Here is a 20816-nt window from a genome sequence, read left to right as displayed (position 1 = left end):
AGCTTGCTATAATCCTGTGATTCAGGCTGAACTACAGCAAAGCCTTACCATCCTTCAGCTGGATTTCCTTCTAAGTCTTTCTTTTTATTTGTTCTTAGCATCTAGAATGTATCCATCGCTCAGCTAGTCAGCTGAATACTCCCATTGTTCTGTTAGAGAGAAGATTCTTCGTCATTCACTGTGAATCATTTTAACTGTATAACGGAATGTTTACTGTAATTGAAAACCTTGCTTTAGAATCATTTGTCTATCCTTTTGAATGGATTCAAATATTAATTCATTCAACATCCACAAAAAAATGTCACTTTCTGGTTCATACTGTGTTAAGCACCAAGTATGAAAAGCTGAAAAACAACATAGAATTATTTTCTAGAGGAAGAGTCCAGGATGTAGTCTGGGTCGGCAGACAAAAATCATGAGAACTACAACCTATTTGAGCTCAGAAACTAAAAAAGCTCACACAATAAAAACCTGGAGTGTGGTTCCTACGGCAGTATAATAACATCCCCAAAATTAATTCTCAAGAGATTTAAGGTAATGTAGAAAGTGCTTTTGGCTCCCCTGTAGTGTTAGAAAGATTGTGTGATATAAAAATAAATTTGTTTCCACCATCTGGGTCACCAGCAATTATTGTATCTTTAGAATGGGCAGGGTAAAATGTATTCCTTCTACCTTGTATTGCTGACTATCCTCAGAACTGATTGGTAAAAGGTTTCCTTCAGCACAGCTCTGGTTTTTAAATCAAAGCTGTGCAAGGATAATATTCATCTATGGTCTTAATTACAGAAAAAAATACCTATAATTTATCTTTACCTGTAACTTTCTTCCATCAGCGACCTTTTCTTTCAACACCCGAGTGTTGAACACACCTCAGTGTTTTCATCTTTGTAGGAGGCATCGAGGAGTCAAAGGGAATACATCTATTCCCTGCCCTTGCGTGGCTTCCAGTCACATAGTAGATACAGATGGGAAGAATGCAGCCATATGTGCAGTCACATGATTTAAAGGGGCCATGAGCTGAGGGGACTCTGAAGTGTTCTTTGGGTGGAAGATCATCCAAACAAAGGTTTGGGGAGTTTGTGACACGAGTTTTGAAATGGGCATAGTGAATTGTTCCTTTTTAAAACCCACAATCTTTATGTTTTTCTATTGGAGAATAGGAAAGGGAAGAAAAGATGGCCGCGAGGGAAACTGACATGATGTGACACTTGGGGGAGGGGAGCGGATAGAAGCTATTGTTTTGTTTTTTCTATTTTATATATTTGCAGAAGCCGGTCTACTCTCTATTGTATTATATGCAGAAAGAACATTTTAGAATGGATTGAATAGTATTGCTGTATTTTGTCATAAGCAATGTGGTCTCAAAGGTATAGAGTAATACAAGTTGTTGTATGTCTGTTTAGGAATTTTCCTTGCGTAGACTTTTTTAAAACAAAAACCTTTTACAATCACATTATTTGACATTGAGAAGAAGCACGTAAACACACTATTTTGACTCAGTGGCTCACATGACTGTTGGGGAGTTAATAGTATCAGAAATTCATAGACTAGACTTCTTAAACAAATACTTCAATTTGTTTCTCAAAGGTACCTAAATAGATGAATACTTCTTTGTTTGGAAGTTCTATTAAATTTTCATTGCAGTATTAGGTTATAAAGCTGCTCTGTCTTTTAGAAAGTTTGACTTAAAAATGACGGTATCAGACGTATTATGTTTGAAATACCTTTCCCTCATCGCACTATATTTTCTATCCCATAGTACTCTGTGAGAGATTTTTTTTCAGAAAAAAACTCATTTCGTTCAAAATGTTAGTCTCTGGAAACAGTACAGTTAAAGCAGTTTGGGTTCATTACTAACATTTATTAAATATTATAACTGCAAGAAGAACAAATGGAATTAATTTTCTCTATCTTTCCAATCTGAGGAGATTCACTCAAGTTTTGTATGTCCTTTCCTTTTTCTGAATAGATGATCCAAAACATATTGTTTTGACATGAAACACAAACCTCTGGGGTACAATGAAGAATTACAAGTTAAGCCATAATATCTAGTATGGTGTCTAGTAGATTGGAAGGACCTTATGCATTTTTCCTGTCAAGCACAAAACATGTCATACTCAATTCATATGTGTGAGGCAGAGGAGATATGCAGTAAATTGCAATGGCATCTTGCAGGGAAAGTGCTGGCCATGCATGAGATGACTCTGAATTCTGCCAGCTCTACTCCCCTCTAGCACTGAGACTTTGGGCAAGTGACTGAGACTCTGAAATGTGTCCTTACTTGTTCTATGTGAACACTGCTACTTGGCCCAGAATGTTTATGAGGATCAAATGAGACAAATTATGCTTCTAGCACAATGTGTGGCATGATGTGAGTTTAGTAATTGAAGGAAATTGATTGCAACAATTCCAAGTGAGATGACAGCTAAAAATGGAACAGTTTCACTGCGGATGGACAGAAAGGAATATATTTTGATCATGTTCATAACTGGGTACAATTATGAAAGAAGAGTATGAAGCAGAAGGCTTCATACCCAAAGAAGATTCAACATAGATGTTAATTGTTGAGAATCTTGGGCTCCACATCTCTTGCCGGTTACATAAAAATTAGAACTATTGATTGTTGTCCTGAGTTTAATGAATATTATATTTAAATTTTAATCCTATAGCCAAGAGCCACTGGCTTAAACCTGCAATCCCGGCTCCTCGGGAGGCTGAGATGTGAAGATCCAGGTTTGGAGCCAGCCCAGGCAGGAAAGTCTGTGAGCCTCTTATCCCTTATCCTCAATTAATCACCAAAAAACTAGAAGTGGAACTGTGGTTCGAGTGGTAGAGCACTAGCCTTGAGTACAAAGTTAAGGGACAGACAGTACCCAAGGTTTGAGTTCAAGTCCCAGTACTGGCACACTGGCACGCATGCGCTTGAACCCCTTCCCCACCCCACAGAGTTATCGAACTCTTCTGTGCCGCCTTATCTGTAAACTGGGACATCACATACCATTTGTCACGTCAAGTTGAGGCGGAGAATGAATGAGCTCACACTTGTGTCAAGCACAGAGCCTGGCGTATGTCTTACGCTGTGTCCATGTTAGCTGTTAACAGGTTAGCTGTGGATGATAATGACAGTGACCCAGGCTGGCAGCGGTGTGTGCAGAAGCTAACACAGCCCAGTGCAAACTGTCAATAAAGACCTGGAAGGAAGTCGCCAGCCCTGTTCCCACTTCCACCCCTGTTGTAGTCTGAGTGGATCCTTATCAATGATTCCACGTCCACATTGCCCTCTAGTCTCTGAGTTCAGGAGATGTGATGGTCATCTCTATTTGAGACTTGTTTCAACTCTTTGAAATGTAAATATGTAAGACCTTTTAGGAAACCTGGATGCTTGTGACACAAACACAAACATTAGCACAGCCCTTCTCAAACACCGAAAAACTATTCTAAATAGAAATGTTTTGCTGACTTTTTTTTTTGCAGTGACGTCAGAATTTTCCCAACTGTTTCTCTGTCAGCCAGATCTCAGCCTCCTGAGTGGCTAGGATTACAGGCGTGAGCCACCGGGGCCAGGCTGGCTTCTCCTTTTTAATAAAAACCTGTCATGTTTTTTAATATATGCCTTATAACTGCCTGTAATTCTGAAAAAGCATCCTCCAAAGCCACTGGTAGCCTTCAATGTTCAATGCATTTTTCTTCTTTTCAGTTCTCATCGTTAGGATTGAAGGCAGCACCGACACCTCTCCTTTCTGCTTCTCTGACACCAGATGATTGATCCTAGCTTTCATTCCACCCCTCTGTGACTACTGCCTTAACACCAATGTGCCTCTTCCCCCGGGCTCTGTCATCAACCCATTGTCCTCCTCTCTCCTCTGCAAGCTGGCCTCCATCACTTCTGCTTCTACTTGACTGAATACTAGATTGCCCACAAAGCCAACACAATGCCAACCTGCATTTCTAAGAGAGTCTCCTGTCAACCTCTGGAAGTGTCAGACTCTTCAAATACAAAATTCTACAACAGAACCGATACTCGCTCAGAGGAAGCAGAGTATATTCCCTGTCTCTCCTATTCCAGCTTTATTCAATGAACTTTGATGCTCCTTGTCTCTCATGCCCACCAGAAAACTGGTACCCACCCATTCTTTCCTCTGCTTCCATTTATTCCATCTTAGTTGAAGTCTTCAGTTCCATTCACGCAACCTTGGATAAAAGTTGAAATGAGCTACTGGCTGCCAGCATTGCTCTTAAATTAATCTCCCTTAAGAACATCTCTGATGATATATTTCCACAGCCCTCAAAAGTCATGGAAGGATAAAAGGCTAAAGCAAAACCACTTCAGCCTCGCACTGAGAATTTTCTGCACTATCCTCCGATTATCCAGTCTCCCCTGCTCCCTCTGGGTATTCAGCCTTTTGGCGAACTGATTACGTCTTTGTGCGTACTCCAAGTGAATATGTTGGTATTTGCACTGCTTGTAACCAGGAACATTATCCAGCACATAAAACTGCTCAATAAATATTTGCTAAAAGAATAAATGATAGCACACGAGAATCCTCTGCCCTGAAAACCTACCCAGTATATTTTAGAAGGATGAGGTAGATGTTACTGCAAGGTTTAGTAACTCCAGAGAATGGAATCAAAGCCAAAAAAGTAAATAGAAGGGGAGAGAAGTCACTAAGGAAGCCCCCAGAGGACCCTCTCCCTAAAAAGATTATTAGCTCTGTTGGAAAGCACATGAGTTTTCTAGACTTAAGTAAAAGGGCAAATGGTAACTTGCCAATGAAGCTCCCAGTACTACACATTTTTTTTTTAAAGAAGTTCAGTTTCTGTTGTTCTTTATTTACTTAAAAATGGGTGTCACCTATCAGAGTCATTTGTCAAGGGCTGAACAGTTGCAGCGAAACGAATCGGAACCTTTCATTGTGAATAATGCATAATTAACATACTAGCCAGAGGATGCCGAAGGCTTCACTCAAAAACATTCTGGTACCAAAGGAGAAAAGGAATCTTAACTTGGTAAATTAAAACACATGGTGCATGTTTGACTCTTAACATCCATAAAAGCTGAAGGGAGAGATGCCAATTTGTCTAGTAATGACGATAAAGTTGGAAGAACAGGGGGGGAATTCCGCCCCAAAGTGACTATGTTCCAGATAATCTCTCTCTTGCCTTTGCGATGTGGTTTATGATAAAGATTTTATAGTAAGGATTTGAACCATATAACACTGAAAAGACTCAAAAGTAAATATAAAAGTTCCATAATCTGTTCTGTAATTAGTCCTGATTTTTATCACGTAAGTAGAGATCTTCCGTAAATAATAAATCAAAGCTATACTTGATTTCCTCCTGGACTGTTAGAATTACTTTGACTAATCATTTGACTATTCTCCATCTACACTTTGTTATTGTATGTGTGTGTGAGTGTGTGTGTGTGTGTGAGTGTATGTGTATGCACAAGTGCTGGAGCTTGAACTCAGGGCCTCAGATTTTGACTTGCCTTCTTTTACTCAAAGCTAGAGCTCTACAGTTGAACCATACCTTCACTTGCAGCATTTTTGCTGGCTGATTGGAGATAAGAGTCTCAGACTTTCCTGTTCAGGCTGGCTTTGACCATTTATCCTTAGGTCCCAACCTTCCAAGTAGCTAGGATTACAGGTGTGTGCCAACAGTGCCTGACTACATCTTGCTATTCTAGTCATCTTTTACTCATAGAAACCCAGAGAAGCTGCTTAAAATACAACAAAACCACATCAGGCTCCATTCACATATCTTTTATGGAGTTAGTTCAATGACTCTTGACAGTGCCCAAAGCATGATCCAAACATCACAAATAAGTTCAGTAACAAGACTGTGGCACTGAATGCTACTGGACATTCCAGCCAAGAGAAGGGGAGACAAGTCAGTAGATAGTAAGAGGCCCTGCTGGTACCTAGTCTGCGTGGTATCTCCCCTACTCAGGATGTAACATGCTTGAGTATCTTGAGGGTGGAATACGGACCTGCCTATCTACTACCTACTGTTCTAAGGAACCTTCAAGTAAAGCAAGAGCTGTGGCTAAATATCAGTTCTGAAAATGCTACTGTCGATTCATGCTGTTGTATTGTTCTTCCTTGTAATAAAGAAAAAAAAATCCCTGAGGAGATCAGTACATTCAAGAAGCCTCGGGATTACAGAAAAACTTTTGGCTAAGCATAAAAATAAAGGAGTTTACAGTTAAAACACAGTATTACTGGGGCTGGGAATGTGGCTCTGTTGGTAGAGCGTTTGCCTTGCATGCCTGAGGCCCTGGGTTCGATTCCTCAGCACCACATAAGCAAAAAGAAAAAAGCCGGAAGTGGCTCTGTGGCTCAAGTGGTAGAGCACTAGCCTTGAGCTGAAGAGCTGAGGGACAGCGCCCAGGCCCAGAGTTCAGGCCCCACGACCGGACCCAAGAAAAAAAAAAAAAAACACAGTATTGCTCAGCCTCTCCTCCCAACACTTCCCTACTCCTCCAAAATGGTACCAGATACAGCAAAAAGGCCTGAAACCCAGCTGCTTTCTCTGTAGTGACCTATGTCACTGAAATGGACTCTAGGGTATATGCGCCCATCAAGAAATAGTTATCCATACTGTGCATTATTCTTGTTTTATATCCATTGACTATCTGGCCAGTTCAAGTTTATTAAGAACATTGAAGGAGCTATTTACTACCCCATCTATGGTGTGTCACTTTTATTCTACATACTTTAACAAACTAGATGCATATTCTTCTAAAATGTATTATCCTATCACCTGTATTTTTCTTGAATAATTAGAATCCTCCTAATAGTTAAAAATGGGTCAAATAACTACAATGGGCTGAAACTTACCTTGTTCTCTGATTATTATTTAATCCTTATTCTATATACTATTCATCTCATTATATTTTTAAAACCACACAGAACTTGACTGGCATCCAAAAAGTTAGTACAGGAGTTATTTAATACTCTGAAACTTTTGTAGCAATGAACGGGCTCTGTTTCCCTTTTTTTTGAAAATTCTTTAAAAATATATACACATTTTAAACTTAAAATAAGATTTAAAAATAATTGACAGCTATAGAAAGGCATATTGATACTATCCGTGTGTGTGTGTGTGTGTGTGTGTGTGTGTGTGTGTATATATATACATATATATAATAAACCTTAATGCTATTAACTAATACTTGAGAATGTTGGCTAATGCAATTTAGAAGCTATGTTGAGTTTAATTTCTGAAAGGCATCTTGTACAATTCCCTGTAAGGTGTTCATCAGAACACCTGTACATACAACAGAATATGATCATATTACAGAATGTATCTTTTTAAATGTTTTTAAAAGAAATACAAATCAAAGCAACATTGAGATTCCACCTCACCCCAGTTAGAATGGCCATAATCAAGAAACTTAACAATAACAAAAGCTGGCAAGGATGTGGCCAAAAGAAAATGCTATTACACTGTTGGTGTGAATATAAATTTGTTCAAATACTGTGGAAAGCATTACAGAGGGCCCTCAAAAGATTAAACAGAGCTTCACTTGACCCAGCAATCCCATTCCTAGGCAAAAATCTACAAACCAGGCCACACTAAAGCCACCAGCACAATCATGTTCATTGTAGTATTTCTCACCATAGCCTTGATCAGGAATCAACTCAAATGGATGAATGGATCAAGAACATGTGGTATATATATACAATAGAATTCTATGCTTCCATCAGAAAGAATGATAGTGTACCAAGCATAATGGAAAGACTTGGAAAAAAATTACATTAGGCAAAGCCAGCCAGATCCACAGAAACATAGGTTCCATGGTTTCCCTTATTTGTTGTGACTAGAATGTGCCTATAAATCTACAAGTAAACCTAATGGACAAATAATTATACTTGGTAAATTATACCTGGTAAATTAAACAGGACTCTAGACATTCACACAGGGAGACCAGAGGAGGATATTCTTAGGAGAGGATCACAATGGCTCAATAGTTATGTGAATATGATCATACAAAATGATATTTTATTGGCATGAATGCCAAGAAATAGACACAAGAGGATTTTTGGTTTTGTTTTGCTGTTTTCTCCTTTGTTGCTGGCTTTTTTTCTGTGCTTTTTGTTTTGCATGCTTTTGTATGTTTTGTTTTGGAGAGGGTAAGGGGTGCACAGAAATGGTGTGACAAAGGGTAAACTAATGCAGCAGTGATACTCAGTAGACACTATGTTAAAATGAACTATACAGCTTGTTGGGGAGGGGGGTTGGGAGGGAAAAACTGGGAGAAAACAAGGGAAGAGGTGACATTGTTAAAAAAGAAATATACTCATTATGACTTATGTAACTGAAATCCCTCTTTACATCACTTTAACAATAATTTTTTTAAAAAATGCTGCCAGGGGCCAGTAGCTCACGCCTGTAATCCTAGCTACTCAGGAGGCTGAGATCTGAGGATCATGGTTCAAAACCAGCCCGGGCAGGCAAGTCCGTGAAACTCTTATCTCTAATAAACCACTAGAAAACCGGAAGTGGCGCTGTAGCTCAAGTGGTAGAGTACTAGCCTTGGGCTGAAGAGCTGAGGGACAGCGTTCAGACCCAGAGTTCAAGGCCCACGATCGACAAAAAAAAAAAAAAGAAAGAAAATGCTTTATTACAGTAACCAACTCATATATTCCAAGGGACTTGGGCGGAATGAAATTCAGCTGGTGTTTGCTATTTTATGCAATCAACGATTACCAAATTAGTAGTGCTATGTTTGGCATTGCTTTCTAGATTTTGTAACCTCATTGTTTCCCAAAGAGGCTGTGGGCACACATTGTTGTTTCATTCCCCCAAATCTACCCAGGTATACATTTAATTTGAAGAATTGGATATAAGGTTTGAATGAATGCAAAAGTAAACTCAAACCGTCTTTTATTTTCTCAGATTCATGAGCTGAAGCTTCTAATGTCAGGAATGGGAGAAAGATCAAGGCTATAATGTCCACCTTCACAACCAAGGTTCAAAACAGCGGCTCTGAGTTCTTGACCACATGCAAGTTGCATGAACTCACTCCTATTTTGAAAGTGCACATGACACTATAAATTCTTACTACCTTCTAGTAGTCAGGAGACTGGAATGTTTTCAACCCACATATATAAAACAATTCCCAGGCTGCTAATAAAGATTTCACCCCAAATATGATTCATAATGAATATATGGTGTTATGTTTCTTTACAGGCCTGTATTTTATATGCAGACATTATGAAACAAGACCCAATTTCACATTTCTACTTTTATTAGCGCAACAATACAGGCCTCTGCTACGTACATGACAAAACTCACTGGTAGACTCTGTGGACAGCAGAAGGATGGGAGACAGAAATGGTGAATCATTTGGCCATTTCATGAACTGTTACTTTTAGGACATTTTATAATACTTTACATCTATTGTTCACAGCACTGTAATACTGTGAAAACTTCATGCTCATAATCTACTCATAATCTACCCAGCTCACAAAGTAGTATATACCAACTCTGTTATGTCGACCTGCTTGAAAGCGAACAACGTGTGTGGCAGCTACATCTTCACTGTGACTCAGTACCTAGAAGAGCACCAGACGTGCGATTGAGAGCACTTGAGGGGCAGGTGAGTCCTGAAAGGCTGAAGGAAAGGATTTTTTCTCTCTGTGCCAAAGGAACAATCTGGGTACTACTTGAGAAATGTATACCTAATAAATTCATGAGCCCAGAATGGATCCCTAGGGAACAGAAGACATTTGGAGGAGGAGAAGACATCAATAAGAGACAGAATAGGACAAATGAACCAGCAGAAGGCGATGTCCAGGGACAATGTCACAATCCCAGCAGGGGATGTGGGTGCTGGGCTAAATGTTTTGCTGGGGCACCATAGAGACAAGGATCAAGAAAACCACTCCAGTGGGCTCTGGGAATTCATGGGTGACAGTGACAGAGGAGTAGATGATGATGACAGTACTTACAGGGCACTGTCTCAAGCACGCTTCCTTCAGGCGAGTTCTGGTTTTCTTTCCCTTAGAAATCAACCTCTAACAGTCATAAGGAAGCAGAAGCCTAACGTGCATCTTGTCTGGCTCTTGACAAAGAGCAGACCTGCCCACAATGAGCACCTGAGACCCAGGCTGGACAATCAGAGAATCTGAGTGGAAAGGATCATGACATCCTAGAAAACAAATGGCACGGGGCAATAAAGATGGAGGCATCGACTCATCGTATTCAAGAATGAATTCATCATCATGGTAAAGAGTTCTGGCTATTTCTAGGAGGGAGGAAACCAACAACAACAACAAATCAGACTGAGCTTATCCTTCTCCACAAGATAATTAGTATTAGATACGCAGAGATGTTTCTAGAAATAAATTCCAGGCAAGGAAAGGTTTTTTTGATGACCATAATTCATTGGACAAATCAGTTTCACCTAGACCTGGTCATTCTTCACCTGCACACCTACCAGAAAGCAAGGCTGGTATGAGGTCACACCTTTACTTGCCCGACAAGAGCATACTCCCTACTTCTCAGTGCAGAAACTCAAAAGTGCTTGGAAGTCTTTTCTGCTGTAAAAACAACTGCTTATATTTACTCTCCACTCTCATTAAAAAGAAGCAAAAGTTTTCAATAATGAGGTCAGGGCTATCTGACACTTAGAAAAAATATCGGCTATCACATGGCTTATCTGAGTGGATTTTAGAAGTGTATTTGCAGAAAAAGACTCCCCTCCCCACCCCCAGACTCAACTGAAGACAAATATAGACACTCTGTAGCAAGTTTGAGCTGACAAAATTCATCGTTATGTGTGTATATATATCTCATGTACATATACACACATCTTTCTATTTTAGAATACAGTGGACATACCCACATTAAAAAAATTTTAATTTTATTACTTCCTAAGCAAAATTACTTTTCCTCCAGAGTTTAAGTTCAAAGTAGTATATTTGAACTCTCAAGATCTCGTTGAGCTGATAATTGTACAGAATGCCTCCTTTAGCGAGACTTTGGTAAATTCTTCTTCCGTGCTCAATCCTAATTATTTGCAATGATTTCCATGCTAACAGGTTTTCATCATTTCTCTTCTGTCTTCTACCTTCACCTCACTTTTTTCCTTCCATAAATGACTTTGCACCCTGATTACACAGTCAGGAAGGCATCTGTCATCGGCTGTTTTATTGAATTTATCAAAAACTCAAGAAGCTATGAAAAATGGGGCAAGTGTTTTCAGACAGTAAGTTTAAAACACACAATCGTAGAACTTGTAGCAAGTAGAACTCAACATACTGCTTGCAAGTGCTGAAATGTAGCTCTGTTAAGTCTACATGTCTTAAAGATAACATATTTAAGTACAATTTTTAATGGTACATTTCATAATCGTTTATAAAAAATAAACCCCCTTTTCAACATAGGCTTCACACACTCACCTGTTGGTCAGAATGCCAACTAGAACATTATCAGTTTAAAATTCCACTCAAAGGTTTATTTTCTGAATTAACAACATTAAGAATTAGAGCGAGTAGACCAATCTGACAGAGCGGTCTGGGACGCTATGTTTGGACTTTGTGTTAATGATTGACACTGTTAAATAATAAATGTGTGTCGCCAACATTAAATCAAAGTTCATATTTCTAACCTTGATGAAACACAGAAAAATTGTCCAAATAAATGTTCTCATAAAGGAACTGTCCTTAGTACAAAGTATATATTTTTGGTGCATACAAGTAGAAACTTAGTTCGCTGCCTTCCTTTTCCCTTACCATGCAGGGCAGAACAATTTTCTCTAATCTTTCCATTTTTAAAATTATTACTTAAATGTGGTCTCCAGAGAGGTTACAGAAGTCAGGTAAAGAGTATATTTCTTTTTGGACAATATCACCCCTTCCCTGACTCTCTCCCAGTTTTCCCCTTCCTGTCCCCACCTACAAATGGTATAGTTCTTTTTCAACACAGTGTCTAGTGAGTCCCTCTGCTGCATTTGTTCACCCTTTGTCCCTCCATTTCTGCAAAACAAAATTTGCAACGCTTCCTGGAAGAATCATTTAAGTAGTTGGGTAGGAAGTTAACTGAAGTAGGTTTTGGAAAGTTTGGGGGCTCAAGTCCACCCATAGCCTGAGAATGTGGCCACAACCTTCCTTTCAACTTCATTCATGTTGAATCTCCTTCCTGTAGCCTCTCCATGGCAGTTACATTGCTCTTCTTGCTCTTCCAAGGGCCGTTGTTCTGTGTGCTTATAATTGCCTGACTTCCTCCCTTGTTCAGCCCTCCAAAGCCTGTTACTATTCAAGATGTACCTAACCTCATCTTGAGTGAAGCCCTCTTCCATGCACTCCTGAGTCCCTCAAAGCCACCGCAACTGTCTATACAATACAATCCTCAATAATCCTACATTTCTTCTGAGCTGACCCCTACATTATTGCTTAAATAGTTACGTTCTTTCAAAGTGTGGTTTTCTGTCCTGTACATTCAGGCATGCCCATAACACTGAACACAAGTCACTTTCCATCACAGTGGGGTGCTGAAGTACATAGATTACTTCCAACTAATCCCTCCGAAGGCCAGGTAATGCATTTCTAGGACACTTGGTCCCTTCCCTGCTTACTAGTAGCAGCTCACACATCTCTTCTAGAAACTCTGGGTAAAGTAAATCCCATAGAATCCTGCTGTCCTTAGCAGCCAACTCAGAGGAAATCCATTTTAATCTGAAGAAGGCCAGGACACATCACCACTTATTTTGAAGAGTCTGGCTGCTGCGCACGAAAAACCCATGTACAGGGGGATGAGTTTTCCAAGATTCATTGAGATGGGAAGCCAGCACAATGGAACTCAGATTAGAACCCAGCCCAAAGCTGAGAGGCACAGTCTCTAAAACCTTCATGACATGTTGGTCAGGAGCGATGGATGACAGCCCAAGGAAACAGAAATGCGATACGGAGCTTTCCACCTTGAGGTGACTGGGGAAAACTCAGCTTGGGATCAGGAAGAATTTATAGTCTTCTCATGCAATAAAGAAAGTTATTTGTGACCCAGGGAAAGTGACCATGAGACATGCTACCTCCTGCCCACAGTCAGATAGGAGACAAAGCCACACCACCTGCAAAGATGTTAAATCACCCCCATGCCTGTGCACTGCACTGTGCACACCACACACAGTGAAGAACATAGACTTACTTTGGAGAAACCCTCAGCACCCATTCTGTTACTTATTCCCAAAGATGCTACTGGGAACTTTAAGATGATTGAATCGCAGAACTCAAATCATGGGACTCCAAACTGACATGTTGAGTAGAAACCCCTTCGCAAACTACTTAAGACAGTATTTTTTTTCATCCTTCTAAATTCTTTTATTTCGCCCCCCCCTTCTTAAGCTGTTACAGAGGAATTACAGTTACACAAGTCAGGAAATGAGTACATTTCTTTTTGGCAATGTCACCTTCTCTTTCTCTCTCTCTCTCTCTCTCCCCCCCCCCCACAGTTTCTCCCTCCGGTCTCCACCCACAGGTTGTTTAGTTCATGTTCCACAGTGTCTACTAATTATCACTGCTATATTTGTTCACCTTTTGTCCCTCTGTTTCTGCACTTCCCCTTATCTCCCTCAAAGACAGATAAACAAGGCAAAAAGAAAACAAAAACAACAATGAAGAAAAAAACTTCTTGTTTCCACTTCCCTGGAGTTCATTTTGACATGTATTTTATGTGATCAGAATCACATAAGCATTGTGCCTTTTTTTAAAATAGGAAAAAAATGATTTAAAAAGATGCTTGAACCACAGATTCAACAAGCACTACTAAAACTTGTATATTTTACTATTACTACAATTTCAATGTAATAAAATTCAAATAAGATAAAAGTTAAGACTTAAAAGCATTTCTTTACATTTTATTACACTTAATTTAGAAATTTTTTAAAATGTAAATTTGCTAAGTGGTAATGTGTATGATACTAATTTAGCACTATTACATGTACAGCATTTTCATTGCTTCTCAGTATTCATTGGAGCTACAATGAAATGAAAGAAAAAACACACACAACTTGGCATACGAATATCTACTAAGAGTTTGAAACTGAGTGATACATTTGGTCTCTTCTACAGTGCTCCCAAAACCTATGTTCATGGTAGAATGTAACTGCTAAAGGTTAGATGAACTATGACTGAAAGAAAAATGTTTCAACTCCACCAACCACTTAATAAAACAAAGTAAAATTATAGTTACATTTTTATTGCCACTGAGAATGTTAACCACAAACCTGGGTCAGATTTCCCACTCTAAGCCTGACTGAAACAAGAAGGCCTTGACTTAGATGATCATCCAGGCGTATGTGAAGGTCAGTTGATAAACTAAAATGATGAGCCCCGACATGAATAATGCTTTGAAAAATACAAACATACAAATCACATACCCTCTCTCTCCTTTCATAGTCTAAACTCGGATTTCTAATCATTTGTGTATTACAACTAAAAACCTTCCTTCCTCTTAAAAACACTCAGAGCCAAAGAGTATGCTAAAAAAATAAATAAAAGAAATGCTGTGATCTGACTAAAAAAATTTCTGGAAAATCATATCTAAGGGCAAACCACTTCAGGACCAACAATTTTCAAAGCATGTTTTGCACTATTAATGCAATTTGAATGACAATGTCTGGTCACTTCAAAACTGGCATCATAAGCTTCCTTTTCCTAAATTCATAGTAACTCACACTGGTTTCTCATAGTATTTCTCACTGCCAAAATGCTTCAAACCTCAGACTTTTAGGTAGAAAACAACCTTAAATGTAACAAATCAAACTAGATTTAAAGGCCCTGTTTTGTTTTATTGTGCTAGTAAGGGAGCCAGAACTCAGGACCTGGGCACTGTCCCTTAGGCTCTTCATTCAAGGTTGGTGCTGTGCCAACTGGAGCTTGTTGGAGGTTAATTGGAAATAAGAGTCTCACAGAGTTTCCTGCTAGGGCTGGCTGTGAATCACGATTCTCAGATCTCAGTCTCCTGAGTAGCTGGGATTGCAGGTGTGAACCACTAGCACCCAGCCTCAAAGGCCCTGTTGTACTATATTGTCTAGTCAATGCAGCATGTGCCTGTAAAACAATAGTTTCAAAAATGAGTGGGAAAGGGATGAATCAACTCAAGTCACTGGATGAGGGAAGACTAGACTTGTCTTCCACTTCCTTGAAAAACATCTCTCTTTAGGTAAAATATCCTCCCAGTGGTGGACAGGGAACTCTTATTTTATCCATTGATAGTTGCATACAAACCCAGTAAGAAAGTCATCCAAACCACAGCCTCATGATGGATAAGAGACAGTATTTAGGGCTGACTTAGCCAAACAAGTCTCCATTCAGATGGTGCCAGAAACACGGAGGTTTTTCAAGGCAACCCCCTGAATTTACTTTTCCTCCATTCCATCATATTTGCTTGGCTTGCTGCATCAGATGAGAACCAGGAAATCCATCACCTTAATATCCTGGACCATTCCTAGTCACTTGTACCATGATCTCTTACTTTCTTTAAATAGAGTGTAAACAATGATTTCTCCAGTAGAGTGTGGGGGTTTCTAACTGCTAGCTTAGGATCTTCTGTTCCTTCTCTTCCTATCGGTACAATTCTTTTGGACTTAGCTTGATTCATATTCATACCTACAACTTGACACAAGGTTCTTATGTTTGATAAGCTTAATCAAATTACTTAGATCCCTTAGCATTAAGATGCTACATTTTTGGCAACACATTCCATTCCATATGACTGATAATTTGGATTTCGGACACTGATCAGTGGAAATGTAGGTCACCAAGAACCGACTTACAAATCCTTACCCAGAAGTTAAAATCAGCCTTTCTTCAAGTCACCTGAAAAACTGTTATACATACATTTGATTTGCCAAAAACTATGGAAGGTAAAGTCTTCTAGTGATAGAGAAAAGAAAATCAGCTTCAATATGTGCCCAATCAAGAATGTGAATGATCAAATTCGACACGTCATCATTTTCTAATATTTTTCAGGTTTTTAAAAGATATCCACTTTGTTCTACTCCTATTTAATCTAACACAGTTTGTGAGTAATGTGATATATTTATTATCCCTACTCTACTATTCCTAGCATCAACAGCGTTATAACACACTATAAATTTTAGTGTATGATATTCAAATGCTATATATAATTCTCTTGTGAGAATATACTGGTGTTTGTTTTGAACCCAGAAATAATGACAAATTATGTGCTCAGACATATTTTATGATAAAGACATTCACTCATTATTTTCCCTGGGAGGAGGCATAAGGATACAAAAACATGGCAGGAAGAGACAAGGCCAACTTACACTTAGTAGAGCAATGTTGTTATTGCCATATCTCTTCCTTGGATAAAGAGAGAAGAGATGGCCCTGTGGCAGTAGCCATGGCAAATCCTGCAGGGCTTATATGCATGCACAGGGCTGAGCTACTCGCCTAAGGGTCGCAAAAGTACAGGTTGGCAGATTCAGATTTATGCAGATGTTGAAGTTTAGGAACCAGAAGGGTGGGAAGCTGCTTGAATTGAAATATTTGTAGACAGTGATAAAAAGACAAGGATAAAAAAATTAAAGGAAGAAAACAAGGGGGTTGCATGATAGTCAATTGAACACTGCCATTGTCACTTGCCTGAGATCCTGTCTTCATACATCACAAAAGGACCAAATGCCTATTCACAAACTGTGTTCTTTTAACCCTGCTTTCCCAGAGAATGAAACTTTGCTACAGTTCATAACTAAGAGAATTGCACGTTAATATTATAATGATGCCAAATCAAACGATGGATTTAAAATGTGATTTGCCAACTAGCTGGCTTGAGATAATATATGCTTGTTTTTAAATACTTCAACCAAAACCCAGGCCTGTTATAGGATAGGACCTCAACTAGAGTTCTTAACAAGCAGTCATTTCTCCCTACCTATTCAGGTGTAGCTGCTGCTGACAAAAGACAAAATGAAAACAAATTTAGTTACAGATTGAATGGGCTTTTATTTGTAGTCCATTGATCAGGGCAGCCTCTATTCGACGAAGTAAAATAAGGGTCCCATAAGGCAAAAGCAGAAGAATGAGCTCTAAAAGCTGGATAACGCATAGGTGAACACCAGGTTACTGAAGTTACTTTTCTGGGAAGAATTAAAGCAGAGGGGTCTCCTTATTGCTGACTCAGGAAGACTAGAATCCTGTTTCAGGGAAAACTGACCGGTTTAGAGATAGATCTGCTTCTTGACAGTTTCCATTTGTGTGGCATTAGCATGTTTGAGTCTTTTTGGGCCTGTTCTGGTCTGGAGGGCCTAGTGCAGAAATTCAATCTCACCCAACCACTTCCAATAAGTAAGTCATGTTTGTTGAAATTATATAGTCCTAGTTTATTTTGTGCATGCTGATCCTGAGACTTGAAATCAGGGCCCGCATGCTGTTCCTTAGCGTCTGTGCTCAAGGATAGCATCTTGCCATGTGAGTTACAGCTCCACTTCCATTTTTTTGTTCCTTTTTTGGGTGATTATTCAGAGATGAGAGTCTCATGGACTTTCCTACTTAGGCTGGGTTTGAACTGTAATCCTCAGGTCTCAGTCTCCTAAGTAGCTAGGATTACAAGTGTGAACCACCAGCATTCAATTCAACTTCTGAAGATGGAAATAAAAAATCATGTGAAAAAGCAAAGCAAGGACATTCACAAGGACAGATGGGTATCCCTTTGCAAAGACTTGTGCATCCACAAACAACTTTTAGACTCTGTCAGTGCACAGACATGATGGCTTTGTTACTGTGGACAGCATTTCCATGATCCTATCCCACCTTACACATTCTCAGCTTACAGTGTGCTGCTTCAGTTAGACCGAGAAGTGCCAAGTTACAAAGGCCAACACCCAGCTGCTAAGACCTGAGCTGCTGGTAGAGAAATGGCTATGGACTGGCAGAAAGTTCTGGAAATCTGATGTGACGTTTGTTGGTTACAGATAGGGGTTCAGAAACACAGGAACTGAGTTGCCCAAATAGGAACTTAAAATGGCTTAAAAATAGCTATTGGACTTTGTGTTGTAATTTCTGTACTTTCCTATTTGTGTTTTATGAGTATTTTTATCCATTTTAATGTATTTCTGCATGTGTATAAAATTTTCTCTCTCAGTTGTTGACCTTTAGGTTTATTTGTGGTATTATTTTTTGGTATGCTGATCACTGCCATATCATCAAATGTACCATTTCTTCTTCATGTTTATGAACTGTAGGAGAGACTTCCCATTCAATTATGGATGCCCCAAGTTCCATGACATAAAATGAGTGTCGAGTAGGAATGGAAGTGATGTTCACTGTGCATCTACTGTGTGTCCTATGTGCCTGGATGCTCTCTGCAGATACTTCCCTGGGTCTACTTAGTTACCAAAGGTTATCACACCTTTGTACTGGGAAGATACTGGTTCTCAGATGTCATTACCTCTCTTTGCTGACAAAACTGGTACTGGAGCCAGATATGAAGCAGGGCCATCTGATTTCAAAATCTGTACTTTTTTTTTTTGGTAGTCCGGGGCTTGAACTCAGGGCCTGGGCACTGTCCTTGAGGGATTTGTTCCATTCTGTTTTATTTTGCTCTGTCCAAGGCTAATACTCTACCACTTGAGCCACAGTTCCATTTCTGGCTTTTTGCCTCTTTTCTCCACTTTCATCTTCAAGAAATTAATCATGACTTCTTAGATTGTAAAAACTGTCTAATGGAGTAGACTTCTCTCTGTAGCGTGCAGACACCCATGCCATTTTCATGTTCTGTTACTGGAAGGTGGCTCAGTGATAGAGCACTTGCCTTGCATGCATGAGGCCCTGGGTTCGATTCCTCAGCACCACATAAGCAAAAAGAAAAAAACCGGAAGTGGCGCTGTGACTCAAGTGGTAGAGCGCTAGCCTTGAGCTGAAGAACTGAGGGACATTGCCCAGGCCTAGAGTTCAGGCCCCACGACCAGACCTCCCCCGCAAAAATGTAGTCTTTTCCATGGAGTTAAATCACTCTCGTTCCTTACAACACTATGCATCTTTAATTCTCACATTAATGGTTGATTATAAGGGCCTCCATTTTCTCTATCTCGTAAAAGAAGATTTTGAAAGACTGAGTTGGGAATATTTTATAAGACTATTGTTTAACTTGAATGACAGCAATTTCCAGGTAAACTTCATCTTAATTGTCTTGGTCACCTCAATGCTGATTACATTTCTGGCACATATTCAGTATGTACTTTACATTTGATTAATAAAAGAATAAAGACATTTGTAATTTTTAAAAATTATAAAAGTCAAATGTAAATTAATGATATAAAATGTATTCAAATTATTTTTTCAAGCTATTTTTTGAGTGTGTGCCAGTCCTGGGCTTGAACACAGGACCTGGGTGCTGTGATTGAGTTTTTGTGCTCAAGGCTATTGCTCTATCATATCCTCAAGGCACATTTAAATGAAATTAAAGCTAATTACAGGCCTGGGGTAGATCACATGTGTGTGTGTGCATATATATATACATATATACATTTACACATGCATTTTCTTACACCATTTCCTTATCTAAAGAATAGATACATTTATAAAGATATTTTAACACCTTTTACAACAATTTTTTAAATATGTTTTTTAATTGTGAAAATACTGTACTGAGGGGTTACAGTTACATGAGCAAGGTAATGAGTACATTTCTTATCAAGCATTGTTGCTTCCTCCTTTTTCTCCTACCATCGCTTCCCTCCCACCTCCACAACTACACTCCCCCCTCCCCACCCATCCCCTCCACACCTGCTCCCTACCTCCCAGCCCCCCCCCCGACCCCCCGACTAAATTGTAAAGTTCATTTTTCAACATAGCGTCTTGTACATCTCATTGTTGCAATGGGTCAACCTGTATCCCTATTTAAACAGTTTGTTTTTTCCCTTCTGCTCCCCAAATTATATCAATATCAAATACAGTGAACACAGGGGTTATACCATGGGGGAGGGACATACAAAGCAACAACAACAAAAAAATCACATGGTACCTTATAAATATGTTAGAAAAAATAGCAAAAAAGAAAAAACAACTTGTGTCCCTATTTTTGGGTTCATTTCGCTTAACATCATCTTATCTGACCTTTCCTGCTTGTCCCAGACATATACTAGTTATTGCAAATAAGGGAAACCATGGGACCTATGTTTCTTTGGGCCTGGCTTACTTCACTTAAACAATTTTGTCTTCTACAGAAAAAAAAAAAGATGTTAACCTCTAATGACCACTGTTAATTATAAATTTCCATACAAGTAGCCCAGGAGAGATTTGTTTTACAGGAAGCAGAGATGAGGAGATGGAAGATGCCACATTCTGCAGTCCCAAGGGGCAGTTATTGCACGCCACTTCCTACCACCTTATAAGCAAATTTGAGGACTGGAAGAAGGAGAGAAAATCAGGCAGCCAAAGCAATTTAAAAGTTACTCTGTCCATTTTTTCTCTGACAATCTAGTAAAAGGTTATTTATCTATATCATGTCTAAGAATTCTAGAGCTAGTATGATGGCTAATCTTGACGGAAAATTTATTGGATTAGGAAACATCTACCAGATTAGTAAAGAACACATCTGGATGTGGTAATGAGAATATCCTAAGCTCATAATAATGAATGTTTCAATCCATTAATGGATTCAAAACTTTGAGAGACTAGAGGGAGAGTATAGAACTGTATATAGTAGGGCCTTGTTAGTGAAAATAGTGTAGGGCACTAAGCAAAAATAGTCATAATATTTAATGTACAGATGTAAAAATGGAACCAGGCAACTCTGGATGGGGAGGGGAGAGTATGAAGAATGATGGAAGATGTAACATTGATCCA

General features: G+C 39.2%; 1 protein-coding gene and 1 long non-coding RNA gene across 2 annotated transcripts in view; one reads left to right on the top strand and one right to left on the bottom strand.

Moving 5' to 3' along the window:
- Col25a1 (collagen type XXV alpha 1 chain) overlaps window positions 1-20816 on the bottom strand; it is a 408459-nt gene that overhangs the window by 220485 nt on the left and 167158 nt on the right. The gene's annotated exons all lie outside the window — the stretch shown is intronic.
- Window positions 8119-20140, top strand: LOC122127191. The gene is made up of 3 exons (XR_006151093.1): window positions 8119-8226; window positions 8270-8276; window positions 20128-20140. It is a non-coding gene; the product is annotated as an uncharacterized LOC122127191 (long non-coding RNA).

Source organism: Dipodomys spectabilis, unplaced genomic scaffold, assembly GCF_019054845.1.
Source record: "Dipodomys spectabilis isolate Male_0828 unplaced genomic scaffold, ASM1905484v1 ptg000297l, whole genome shotgun sequence".
Taxonomy (NCBI): domain Eukaryota; kingdom Metazoa; phylum Chordata; class Mammalia; order Rodentia; family Heteromyidae; genus Dipodomys; species Dipodomys spectabilis.
The sequence above is the reverse complement of the archived record's forward strand: the minus strand, read 5'-3'. Positions and strand labels throughout refer to the sequence as shown.